The following is a 13,242-nucleotide window of genomic DNA, read 5'->3' as shown; positions in this document are numbered from 1 at the left end:
CTTCTTCCTGTTTCCCTGCACCTTGATAGTGACTGCATAGCAGGGAATATACTAGCCCTGGTTGATTCCGGAGCGGCCGAAAACTTTATTGATTCCAGTTTTGTCAAGGAGAATAACATACCCACCAGAGAGAAGGAGACACCCTTGGCCGTTGAGGCCATAGATGGTAGACCATTATGCTCTCCAATTATCACACATGAGACTGTTCCCCTACATATGTCTACAGGGGTGTTACACTCTGAGATCATTCGGTTTCAGATCATTACTTCTCCTTCCTCTCACCTCGTGTTAGGGTATCCTTGGTTACGTACTCATAATCCCACCATTGATTGGGAGTCAGGACAAATAGTTTCTTGGAGTGATTCTTGCCAAGAGTTTTGTGTTGTTAAAGTCACCCCTTTGAATTCTACTCATATTCCTCCCGTGCCTACGGTCATACCCTCTCAGTACCTGTCTCTTAAATCTGTTTTTGATAAAAGGGAGGCTGAAAGATTGCCACCTCACAGGCCTTACGATTGTGCAATTAATTTATTACCTGGTACGATGCCTCCCAAAGGGAGAATATATCCTTTATCTCCTCAGGAGAATCTGGTTATGGAGGAATATATCAAGGAATCTCTAGAGAAGGGATTTATAAGAAGATCCTCTTCCCCGGCAGGGGCTGGGTTCTTCTTTGTGTCTAAGAAAGATGGCGAATTAAGGCCTTGTATTGACTATAGGGGCCTTAATAAAATCACCGTCAAAAATGCGTACCCCATACCTTTGATCACAGAACTTTTTGATAGGCTTAAACAGGCCACAGTTTTTACTAAATTGGACCTTAGGGGTGCTTACAACCTCATACGTATCAAAAAGGATCACGAGTGGAAGACTGCTTTCAATACCAGGAGTGGCCACTACGAGTACACTGTGATGCCCTTTGGTCTTTTTTAACGCCCCAGCAGTTTTTCAAGAATGTATTAATGATGTCCTACGTCAATTTATACATACATTCGTTATAGTATACTTGGACGACATATTAATTTATTCTAATGATTTACAGACTCATCACATGCATGTTAAATTAGTGTTGAGAACTCTTCTGGTTAACGGTCTCTATTGCAAACTCGAAAAATGTTCATTTGATCAATCTGAAGTCCAATTCTTGGGTTATATAATCTCTGCCAAGGGTTTTCGTATGGATCCCAAGAAACTGTCTGCCATTATGGAATGGCCTCTGCCCCAGGGTTTGAAAGCCATTCAGCGTTTTCTGGGGTTCTCTAATTATTATAGGCGTTTTATTAAAGGATTTTCTGCCATTGTAGCGCCTATAACCAGAATGACCAAGAAGGATGGTAATACTCATGTCTGGAAACCAGAAGCACTCGAGGCCTTTGAATTCTTGAAAGCTACATTTGCCTCTGCTCCTGTTTTACAGCATCCTGTCCCTTCACTGCCCTTTATTCTTGAGGTTGATGCTTCTGAGATAGGGGTAGGTGCTATCTTGTCTCAAAGAGATTCACCTGAAAAGCCGTTACACCCTTGTGGCTTCTTTTCCAGACAGATGTCCAAAGCAGAGAGGAATTATGATGTAGGCAATCGTGAACTCCTTGCTATCATTTTGGCGCTCAAGGAATGGAGACATCTGCTAGAGGGTACCAGGGATCCTATCCTCATTTTAACGGATCACAAAAACCTCTCATACCTTAGTGAAGCAAAAAGATTGTCTTCTAGGCAGGCCAGGTGGTCTCTCTTTTTGTCTCGTTTTAATTACATAATCACTTACAGACCGGGTGATCGTAATACTAAAGCTGACGCTCTGTCCAGACAATTCGAAACTACTGACAAACTCGAGGTCGATGTTACCCCTGTCATTCCGCCTGACAGAATAATAGCGACTACTGTTCTTTCTATTTCGTCTTCTCTCTTACAAACTATTCAGGCTAAACAAAACTTGGCTCCTGAGGAGAGGCCTGCTGATAAGCTATTCGTTGATATACCAGAGAGACGAGACATCTTGTCATTATATCATGACACTAGAACTGCTGGACACCCTGGTATTTCTAAGACAGTCTCAGCAGTTTCTAGATATTTCTGGTGGGCTTCCTTGCGCAAGGACGTCACCGATTACGTTAATGCCTGTAGCACTTGTGCCAGTATGAAGTCCTCCCACAGAGTTCCTTGTGGGTTGTTGCATCCGTTGCCCATACCCGAGAGGCCATGGTCCAATATATCCATGGATTTTATTGTTGAATTACCTCCCTCTAATGGTAAAACTGTCATCCTGATGATTGTGGATCGTTTTTCTAAGATGGCTCATTTTGTGTCTCTTCTCAAATTGCCATCATCCAAGGAACTTGCCTCTATCTTTGCCGGGGAGGTGTTTCGGTTGCATGGTATTCCCACTTCGATCGTGTCCGATAGGGGTAGCCAGTTTATTTCCAGATTCTGGAGAGCGTTTTGTGCAGAGATGGGTATCTCCCTCTCGTTTTCTTCAGCCTACCACCCCCAGTCTAATGGAGCTGCTGAACGTGCCAACCAATCTCTGGAGCAGTATCTTCGCTGTTTCGTGTCCCACCATCAGAACAATTGGGCTGACCTGCTTCCTTGGGCTGAGTTTGCTCGTAATAATGCTGCTCATGAATCCTCCGGTAACAGCCCTTTTTACGTTGTTTATGGCCGGCATCCCGTGGTTCTTCCAGCTGCATTCTCCTTACAGGGCATGCCAGCTCTGGACGAACATTTGGCTAGTCTACGTAATACTTGGGAGCAGGTTCAGTGTTCTTTGGTGGCCTCAGCTGCTCGCCAGAAGGTTCACGCTGACAAGCATCGCAGGGCGGCTCCATCCTATGCTGTGGGAGACCGGGTTTGGCTTTCTACTCGCAATATTCGTCTTCGTGTGCCTTCTATGAAGTTGGCCCCTCGTTTTATTGGTCCTTTTCGTATCTTGCATGTGGTTAATCCTGTCTCGTATGCATTGGATCTTCCAAAAAATTTACGCATTCCTAACGTGTTTCATACCTCCTTGTTAAAACCCCTCCTGTGCAACCGTTTTACTCGGCATGTCCCCCCTCCTCCTCCGGTTTCGGTGGAGGGCCATGAGGAGTTTGAAGTGGCGGCTGTAATTGACTCTCGCTTGCTTCGGGGTCGCCTCCAATATCTGGTACATTGGAAGGGCTATGGGCCTGAGGAACGCAGTTGGATTTCCGCTGACGCTGTTCACGCTCCTCGCCTTGTGCGTTCTTTCCACGCTCGTTTTCCTGCCAGGCCTGCTCCTCCCCGCCCGGTGGGCGTGTCTTCAGGGGGGGGGTACTGTAGCGGTACTTACCCTCTCCAGGGGCCGGCCGGGGTCCTCCCTTCTCGCCGCGCGCGGTCCTGCTCCTGCACGAGCCGCGCGCGGCTCAGCCAACGATGGGATCAGTCAGGCGGGCAGTGACCGCGAGAAGCGGTCACATGTCCCGCCCGACACTAAGAGCGCGCCGCGCGTCTCGGGCGCGCTCTTAAAGGGACAGTGGGAGACTAAATTAGAATCAGTCTCCCATTGGCCCCTGTCAGGCCACATTCCCCATACACTCACATTTTGGGGGCGTGGATATGACAGGGGCCAATCAAAGTGAACCTTAAGGGTATTTATACTCACCTGTTTCCCTTGCTCTTTGCCCTATCGTGGTTTCTGTCCAGTTCCCTTTAGTGCTTGTATCGTTCAGTTGGTTTTTTGGTGCTTGACCTTGGCTTTGTTCCTGACTCCGCTCTCTCCTTATCCTTGCTTGCTTATCCGCTGTTTTGTTCTCTGTGTACCAGTCCTCGGCTTGTTCTACGTTACGCTGTCTCTCAGTTCCCTTGACCTCGGCTTGTTCTGACTCTGTCTTTCTCTCGTCCTAGTCCGGCCATTCTAAGGTCCGGTAAGACGAACTCTGTTTCTTGTCTCTTGACTGTGAACTATTCCTGCGTGTTGGGGTATATTACCGTGACAGGGAGTCCCCCCATAAACTGGACTCCTGGTGGCTTTACTGGTCCTTGTCTTGCATTATTTTTAGCACACGTTACACATCTGCGTACAATGGCCTGAGTCAAGTTGGACAATCTTGGTATGTAGAAATGTTTTCTGAGAGATTCTTCTGTACTATCTCTCCCAGAATGTGTCCCGTTATGATAGTTCTGGAAATTTCTACTGCTAGTGATGCTGGTATGACTATTCTTCCATCTTCTAGCTGATACCACTTGTTCTCCAAAGACTTTCCCGGTTCAGTCTTTAACCACTCCTCTTCTTGAGCTGTATAAACTGGAGTCCATTGGGACAGTGGAGTTGGTATAAGAGCAGCTATATGCCCCACATACTCCTGTCTTCCTGATTCAGCAGCACGCTTAGCTGCACTATCTGCCATCCGATTTCCTTTGGTTACATCACCATCTCCTCTCAGATGCGCTCGACAATGTATAATACCGACTTCTTTCGGCTCCCACACTGCTTCCAATAGTTGTAGGATTTCAGCTGCGTACTTGATTTCTTTGCCTTCTGAATTCAGTAGTCCTCTTTCTTTATACAAAGCTCCGTGGGCATGAGTGGTTAAAAACGCATACTTAGAGTCCGTATAGATATTTACTCTTAAACCTTCAGCCAATTGTAACGCTCGTGTTAGTGCTATCAATTCTGCCTTTTGTGCTGATGTTCCTTTTGCCAGTGGCCGAGCTTCTATCACCTTGTCTATTGTTGTTACTGCATATCCTGCATAGCGGATCCCTTCTTTCACATAACTACTGCCGTCGGTGTAATATTGAACATCGGGGTTCTGGATGGGAAAATCACGAAGATCTGGTCTACTTGAAAATACTTCATCCATTACTTCCAAACAATCATGTTGACTTTCAGTAGGTTGTGGCAAAAGGGTAGCTGGATTTAAGGTGTTTACAGTCTCTAAATGCACTCTTGGGTTTTCACACAACATTGCTTGATACTTGGTCATACGGCTGTTACTAAACCAATGATTTCCTTTGTAATCCAACAACGTCTGTACTGCATGTGGGACTCGTACATAAAGTTCTTGACCCAGAGTGAGTTTATCGGCTTCAGCTACTAGCAGGGCGGCTGCAGCTACGGCTCTTAGACAAGGTGGAAGTCCGCTGGCCACTGCATCCAGTTGCTTAGACATGTAGGCAACAGGTCTTTGCCATGATCCCAAGTACTGTGTCAATACTCCCACAGCCATTCTTCTTTGCTCATGTACATATAGGTAGAATGGTCGTGTGTGATCAGGTAGACCTAATGCTGGGGCACTCATCAAAGCCTTCTTCACATCTTCAAATGCCGTTTGCTGTTCTTGAGTCCATAAGAAGGGGTCGTGCTCTGTACCTTTGATGGCTGCGTACAGAGGTTTTGCCAGTATCGCGTAACTGGGAATCCATATCCTACAGAAGCCTGCTGCCCCCAAGAATTCTCGCACTTGTCTTCTATTCTTGGGTATTGGTATTTGGCAGACAGCTTCTTTTCTCTCTGGCCCCATAATCCTTTGACCTTCAGAGATATGGAATCCCAGATACTTGACAGTTGGCAAACACAACTGAGCCTTCTTCCTGGACACCTTGTATCCTGCCTTCCAGAGAATGTGTAGTAGATCGTGCGTTGCTTGCTGACATTTTTCTTTTGTAACTGCTGCTATCAACAAGTCATCTACATACTGTAACAATACACACTCTCCTGGGATAGACTCGAAATCCAGTAGATCTTGACTTAGAGCTGAACCAAATAGGGTAGGTGAATTTTTAAACCCTTGGGGCAGTCTTGTCCAAGTCATTTGGCGTTTTGAGCCCGTTACAGCGTTCTCCCATTGGAAAGCGAAAATACATTGACTTTCTGCGGCAATTCGGAGGCAAAAGAAGGCATCTTTGAGGTCTAAGACTGTAAAGTAGGTAGCCCCGCCCGGAATTAAAGCAAGCAGGTTATATGGATTGGGTACAACTGGATGTATACTAACAACCGCATCATTGACTGCTCTCAAGTCCTGCACAGGTCGATACTCATCTGTACCGGGCTTTTGAACAGGCAGCAATGGGGTGTTCCAGGGGGAAGTACAGAATTTTAGGATACCATACCGTATGAACTTATCCAGATAAGATTGAATGTTCTTCTTAGCCTTCTGCGGGATGTGGTATTGTCTTAGGCTCACTGGATAAACCCCAAGTTTCAGTTCAATTTTTATAGGTGGAATATTGCGGGCCAGTCCTGGTGGGTTGTTCTCTGCCCAAACTCCTGGTATGTTAAATAATGTCTCATCACTCCTAGGGTTTTGGCTAGTCAACGCTGTATAAAGTCGCCACTCTTCTTCCTTTGGTACGGATAAAGTCATAATACCTGAAGGTCCATTAAACTTTAAGGATGTTGTTCCATTTGGTAGGAACGTAATCTGCGCTTGTAACTTTGATAGCATATCACGTCCCAGCAATTGGACTGGACATTCAGGCATATAAAGGAATTGATGTTTTACTACGTGGCCTCCCAATGTACAGAGTCGACTTTTAAGAACCGGTTTTTCAGCACTTCTTCCAGTTGCTCCTATCACAGTAATAGTCCTTCCAGATGGAGGAGCAACTAGATTAGTCACCACTGAATGTTCAGCACCAGTGTCGATCATGAACGCACTCCTTTTTCCCCCTATTGATACATCGACCATAGGCTCCGCTCGACCAAGGGGGATGGAGCCCGGTCGGTATCAATAGTCCTCCATGACCGTGTCAGCCAATCCTACAAAGTCCCTACCTTCTCTATCGCGGGACCTTTGCGCTGCTGGAATATACCTGTCTTCCCTAACACTTCCTCTGTTCCCATTACTCCCTCTATAACCATTACTCCCTCCGGGGCCTCCTCTACCTCTCGCTCTGCCTCTAAAGTTTCCGTAACCTGACCTAGGTCTGTCTCTCTCAGACTGTTCTCTTCGCGGACACTCATTTCTCCAATGCCCTTCTTCCTTACAGTAAGCGCACTGATTTCTACTTAGAGGTTCCTCATTCCATCTACTATCGCCTCTATCCGGGCCCCGTCTATCTACGCCTGCGATCGCTACCGCTAGCATATCAGCCTTTTTACGCATCTTGCGCTCTTCCTCTTTCTTACTTTCTGTATCCCTGTTCATATAAACCTTATTTGCTACCTCCATTAGTTGGGTGATGGACATACCTGCAAACCCTTCTAACTTTTGTAGCTTGCGCTTAATATCTCCGTAAGCTTGGCTGACAAAGGCGGAGTTAACCATTCGGGAATTATCTGCGTCTTCCGGATTAAAGGGGGTATACAAGCGGTATGCCTCCAATAATCGGTCATAAAAGACACTGGGCGCTTCATCGCTTTTCTGGATCACCTCAACTGTCTTCGACATGTTAATAGCTTTCTTTCCTCCGGCTTTCATGCCAGCAATTATAGCGTCTCTATAGGCTCTGAGTGGAACCATATCAGCACCATTTACGTTCCAATCGGGATCAGTGTTGGGATAATGTGTTGCGGCCCATGCTGCTGGATTAGCTTGGTTCAAAGCACGGGCTTTATCTTCTAATGCTTTAATGGCTGCTTGATTTATTCTTGTCCTTTCCTCATTGTTAAATAAAGTCATTAGTAACTGCTGGCAATCAGCCCATGTCGGATTATGCGTCTGTACTATTGAGGTGAACAGATCAGTCATAGCTTGTGGTTTCTCAGTATACGAGGAATTATGGGTCTTCCAGTTTAAAAGATCGGTTGTGGTGAATGGGACATATACGAAGACTGGGTCAGCGTGTGCCATTTGACCTGCGGCATCGATATAAGCTGACCCGGGATTCAGACGAAGAGGCATCTGATAGTGCTTTAATTGTTGGGCACCAGTCAACTGTCGGGTTTGGATGGGGCTACGTAGAGAGGCGTCAGTCATGGGTTCCGGTCGGGGAGAGATAGGGTATGGGGATGTGGGAGGTTGGCTTTGGGAAAAGGTTGTAAATAAAACACTTCGAGCCGAGCTAGATGAAGCTTGACCGGAAGTCTGAAGTGGCGCCAAATCAGGATATTCGTTTCTAATGGGGGTGGGTTCTGGTTCCGGAAGGGGAGATTTAGTACGAGGGGGGGTGGATCCTGTACTGGAGGAGGAAGCGGAAGTGGATGAGGGTAATGAGGGGAGGGGTGCAGGACTTCCTGCGTTTGCGTCACTTCCTCTTAACGGAAAGTAAGGGGGCGGCAAAGGGATCTCGGACTCAGGGGGCGTGTCCAAAATGGGCCTAACACCAGTCCTAGTGGACGAACAAGTCCTAGCTACCATGAGGCGACACTGCTCCTCGTGGCATGTCTGGAGCCATTTTGGCGAGTCATTTACGGCCTGTCTCCAACAGTCAATATAAGGAAACTGGCCGTAAAGTTCAGGCCTACCTGATACAGCCACGTGTAAGCGCTGTACCAGAGTTGGATCCAAACTGCCACGTGGCGGCCATGCCGCAACCAAAGTAGGCCACTCCCTAGTGCACAAAGTAACTAAACGTACAGGAGACATCTTAACCCCAAAATCACAAGTTTTGAATCCCTTTTTAAAATTCTTCACCATACAACCTAAGGGATCCGGAATCGTTGACTGCGACGCACCCATACTTAACAATGGAACGTCGTCGACAACGAATACTATACACGCGTACTATTCAACAGTCACACCCGTTTCCTCTGGCAACAGCACCACGTGGTACAGTTACCAAGTGAAACGTACACAATAACAATAAACACTCAGGGAATTCCCGTACACACACAGCTGTTACACCAGTCACTATATAATCAATATTATGCCCTTTGGCGTAACTATACAGTCACCCACGCTATAATTCTCTATATACGAATTACCCGTCTATAACACACCCCAGTAACATCGTCTTTTACAAATAGCGGTTACAGTACGGTTAGCATAGGTCAAAGCACAAGTTAAGGTCACAATACAATTATTAGTGGTTATGGTGTTAAAACATGCAATTGATGACAATGATTAGTACTTATATACAGTGTCAGTAAATATACAGGGTTATGGTACCGTGCACTATAATACAGCAACACACTATTAACACTCTCGCTAGACGGCTGAGCTCGCGCTATCTAACAAGATATACACTTTACTAAAACAATCGTTAACACATTTACAATTCCCAACTAAACTATTGGCCAGTACCTTAAATGGACTACCTAAAAACAATCTACATACGTTTTGGTTAGCCACACTGCCCAATCACCACATATATAGCGAGCTAGAGGACCGAATTTACACAGACGCCTCTTAGTCGCACTATCAAAAGTCTAGTGGGTTCCAAATTTACACGCCTTCCCACTTAGCCCAGATAGGATGAGAACTAGCGAACCGAATTTACACAGACGCCGCTTAGTCTCCCGGTCCCTCCGACCTAGCGAACAAAATGTACACCCTAGAACGCTAGTCTAGACAAGACACCGGTGTCCGGCTAGGGCTATTTACACCAGAGCCCCGCCTGACTAACAGAATCAAACGGTCTGACTAAAGAGCGTTCGATCGAGCGGTGCGCCTTCGCTCCTTCCCTCCGACAGAGGGGGCAGATACACAGATTCAAAACCCCTTTGGGCCTACCGCACAATCGGTATACCCCTAGTGGGTCCTGCCGTCTAAAACAGCAGTTGTCTTACCTCCTCGTTCCTGAACCTGAGTTCACACTCATCGACGGGGACACCCCAGCACTTCTCACGTAGAGGCCGATGATCTCCTGGACAACGGCCCAGTGGCGCCGAGACGAAGGGAGGTCCACGCAGAAGTTCAGGGGTGCAGCCGTAGAGAACGTGGGCAAAGATAGACCGTCTCACGCCTCTGCCTCTCAGCTACCGTTGAACGATGAGCTTCCCGGCCAATGCACCAAATGATACCGGAGAAACTGACGGAAGCCAAGCACAGAGAGATGGACACAGGTTTCTTCAGGAAGGAAGAGATTCTTTATTGGATCACCGATCGGGACTCAGAGGGACTAGCGTCACCAAAATACCACAAGTTCTGAGCCCCGGACAATAGTGCAGGCTCCTTATATAGGCATATAACTCCTCCCATATTAAGCTCCACCCGCACATTCTCTTAACCAATCAACACAAATAAGAATTAACTTCCTGTTTGACCGCATGGCTTGTCCAGCACAATGGAGGAGGGGAATACTATATCCTGTATTCTTGCACATGCTCCGTACACTACTGATCGTATCTTGCCTCGTGCAACCAACTGATCGATACGTCAGCATATGCACGTACACATGCCACGTGGTAATCTCGGCCTACTAAATTTATTTTTACAGAGATTCCACCACAGATATATTGTATGCACTTTAATTGTTTAGTTTTGACACTGCATTTTTAAAATTGTGTTTATCACATTAATTTAGAAACTTATATACATTCACAACAGCTTATTTAAATATACTTCAGCTCAGCGGTTCCCAAACTGTGTGCTGCAGCTCCCTGGGGCACCGCGACATGCAAACAGGGGTGCCGCAGAATGTTTCCCCGGTGCTATGATTATAGCACCAGGGAAACATTACTGCTGAACAGAAGCTCGGTCGGGTGCCATAGTCCTTTAAGACCACGACCAGGCCCCTGTTACGTCGGTCGACTGGGAGGAAGTGACAGCCTGTCACTTCCTCCCAGCGTCATGCAGGGAGACAGCACGGGAAGGAGAAGAAGCAGCCGCAGCATGAGGGGAGAGGAGCGCTGCAGGAGATGATCCAGACCCCTCACTCCCACCAGCAGCAGCAGGACCCCAAGCCACCCTCCTGGACACACAAGATAAGCTAACAGGAGGGTGGCTGGAGATATAAAAATATCACTTTTGTGAGTGAGTGAGTGAGTGAGTGTGTGTATGAGTGAGTGTGTGTATGTATGATTGTGTGTGTCAGGTTGTGCTTCTGTGTCAGTGTGTGTCTGTGTGTGCACACACATCTGTGTGTCAGGATATACGTCTGTGTATGTGCATCTGTGTGTCATTGTGTGTGTGTGTGTGTTTTTATGTCAGTGTGTGTATCTGTATCATGGTGAGTGCATGTATCAATGTTTGTGTGTGTCAGGGTGCGTGTGTGTGTATATGGCGGTGTATGCATGTGTTAAGGTGTGTGTATGTGTCGGTGTGTATCTATCTATGTGCGAGTGTACGTGTCAGTGTCTATATGAATTTGTGTGTATGTATATCTGTGTAAGTATGTGTGTATGTGATAGTATATGTGCATACATCCAAGCAGTAATACACCAGCACAACATACAAACACACTTCTGCATTCAAACTCCAAAAGGATTTACAAACACACCCCTTCACTCAAACACAAATACTTCACACAAATGTACATCCGCATTTAAAAGTGAACATAACATTCAAACAAACCCCTGCAATCAAACGCAAACACATACAACACTAAAACTATATACAAATACCTCTTCCAACACCAACACTATACATTACACTATAGCGCCAGTAAATTACCGCAGCACTGTACAGATATACAACCTTGAAATTTCGACTTGGGGTGCCTTGGAAAAAATACTGAAATATTAAGGATGCCTTGAACCTAAAATGTTTGGGAACCATCGCTTAAGCTTATTTAGCACTAGCACTATTTAATTTGTCTCCCATGTTGAAATTAGTGTAGGACCCATCGATTTTGAGATACTGTGAAGTAGTGGTGGGCTTAACACAATATGGCCATATAGTGGAACTGAATTAATGTATTTGCTTTGTGGGGATATTTATGGGATAATAATAGTAAACAGTTGAGAATTACCCACTATTTTAATTCTCAGATCCCAAAGAACGTTATCGGGTAAGTGGAATGTATTCCATATAAATAAATCACAATTTGTTATAAAAATAGATACAATTTATTTTTATATTCAAATAATAATAATAAGTAACATGCGTGATAATAATCAATGGCAATTCAGTATAACATGAGTATGCAATACAATATGGTAATGTAAGAACATCTCCCAATGACTAAGACAAGATTTACGACTTTCACAGAGAAAGAATGTGAAAGTTTCACAGAGAGAGCAGAATTGCTTAGAGTGCAGCGTGAAGTCGTAAAAACTTTAGCTGACAGTTAGAATAACCCTTTCAATGCTGGCTAGACCTCTTCTAGGCATTTAAGGTCTATTCTTATGTAATTTTAAATAAAATAACATTTAACCAGTTCATTAGTCATTTCCTGGATCCATCAAATAAAAAGAAATCTAACATGTTTTATAAGCAGAATTTTAATTTGCCTAAACAGATATTTAATCTTATTTTAGAGCAAATCAATACAGCTGGATAAATATCATGATATGCTAACATGTGATATGTCACATAAATACATAATTATCGTTTTTACCTGCAGAATAAAAAGTTTAATAATTTATTTCTTATTAACTAAGATTTCTAAATATCGAAATCTGATCGTGATTTATCCAGTCATATATCATGTTATTATATACAATTTAAATTAATTAAATGAAGCCAGTATATTTACCAGTTAAATAGATATTCTCACCAGATGTTTTCAGGTAGCTAAGTATCAATGTTTCTTTGTCTTTTCTTTCTTAGCCTGCTTCCGACTCTTTTGATTTCTGCATACCTCCTTGCATCTGCCTTGATTTTTGATTGCTTGATCACCTCTCTCTTCCCTTTGTCTTAACTTTTTAAAGGGACAGATTCTCTGTTCGTCAGTGGCTAATAACCCAACAGGAACACTGGGGGTGTGGTCCCCTTCTAGATAACCATTTTAGTATTTGGACTATAGATGGCAGTCTCGTCCCACTAAACATACCTATCCAGGAAAGAGTTAACTTTTCCTGGTGGCTATTTTGACGTCATTTACGTTATCTATATGGTTGCTATAACTCAAGTTTACTCGTCAGATCAAACGGTTTCTTTAAGTTTTGTCCAGACTATGTGTCTCCAAATTCTGCTGTAATTTCTAATATGACAGTTCTTAATACTAAAAATGACCCCTTCAATACAATGGGAATCTGTTAGATATAGAAAGTAAAATTACATTATTTAATCTTCTCTGTCACCTATGTCTGGGTTTAGAATTTATTCTATTCAATTAGCATTTTAGACAGTCTCTTATCACTTGGTTTGTTTACACTATACATTCCTTAGCTCTGGCAAAGCGGTCAGTTTTGCAGAAAGGATTGAAATCTTGTGTCTTTTGTTAACTTGAAAATAACAAAATGGATTCTGGTCTGTTCAAAGTGACTAAGAATATACACTTTTAATTTCTATCATAGCA

This window comes from Pelobates fuscus, chromosome 1, assembly GCF_036172605.1.
Source record: "Pelobates fuscus isolate aPelFus1 chromosome 1, aPelFus1.pri, whole genome shotgun sequence".
Classification (NCBI taxonomy): domain Eukaryota; kingdom Metazoa; phylum Chordata; class Amphibia; order Anura; family Pelobatidae; genus Pelobates; species Pelobates fuscus.
The sequence above is the reverse complement of the archived record's forward strand: the minus strand, read 5'-3'. Positions refer to the sequence as shown.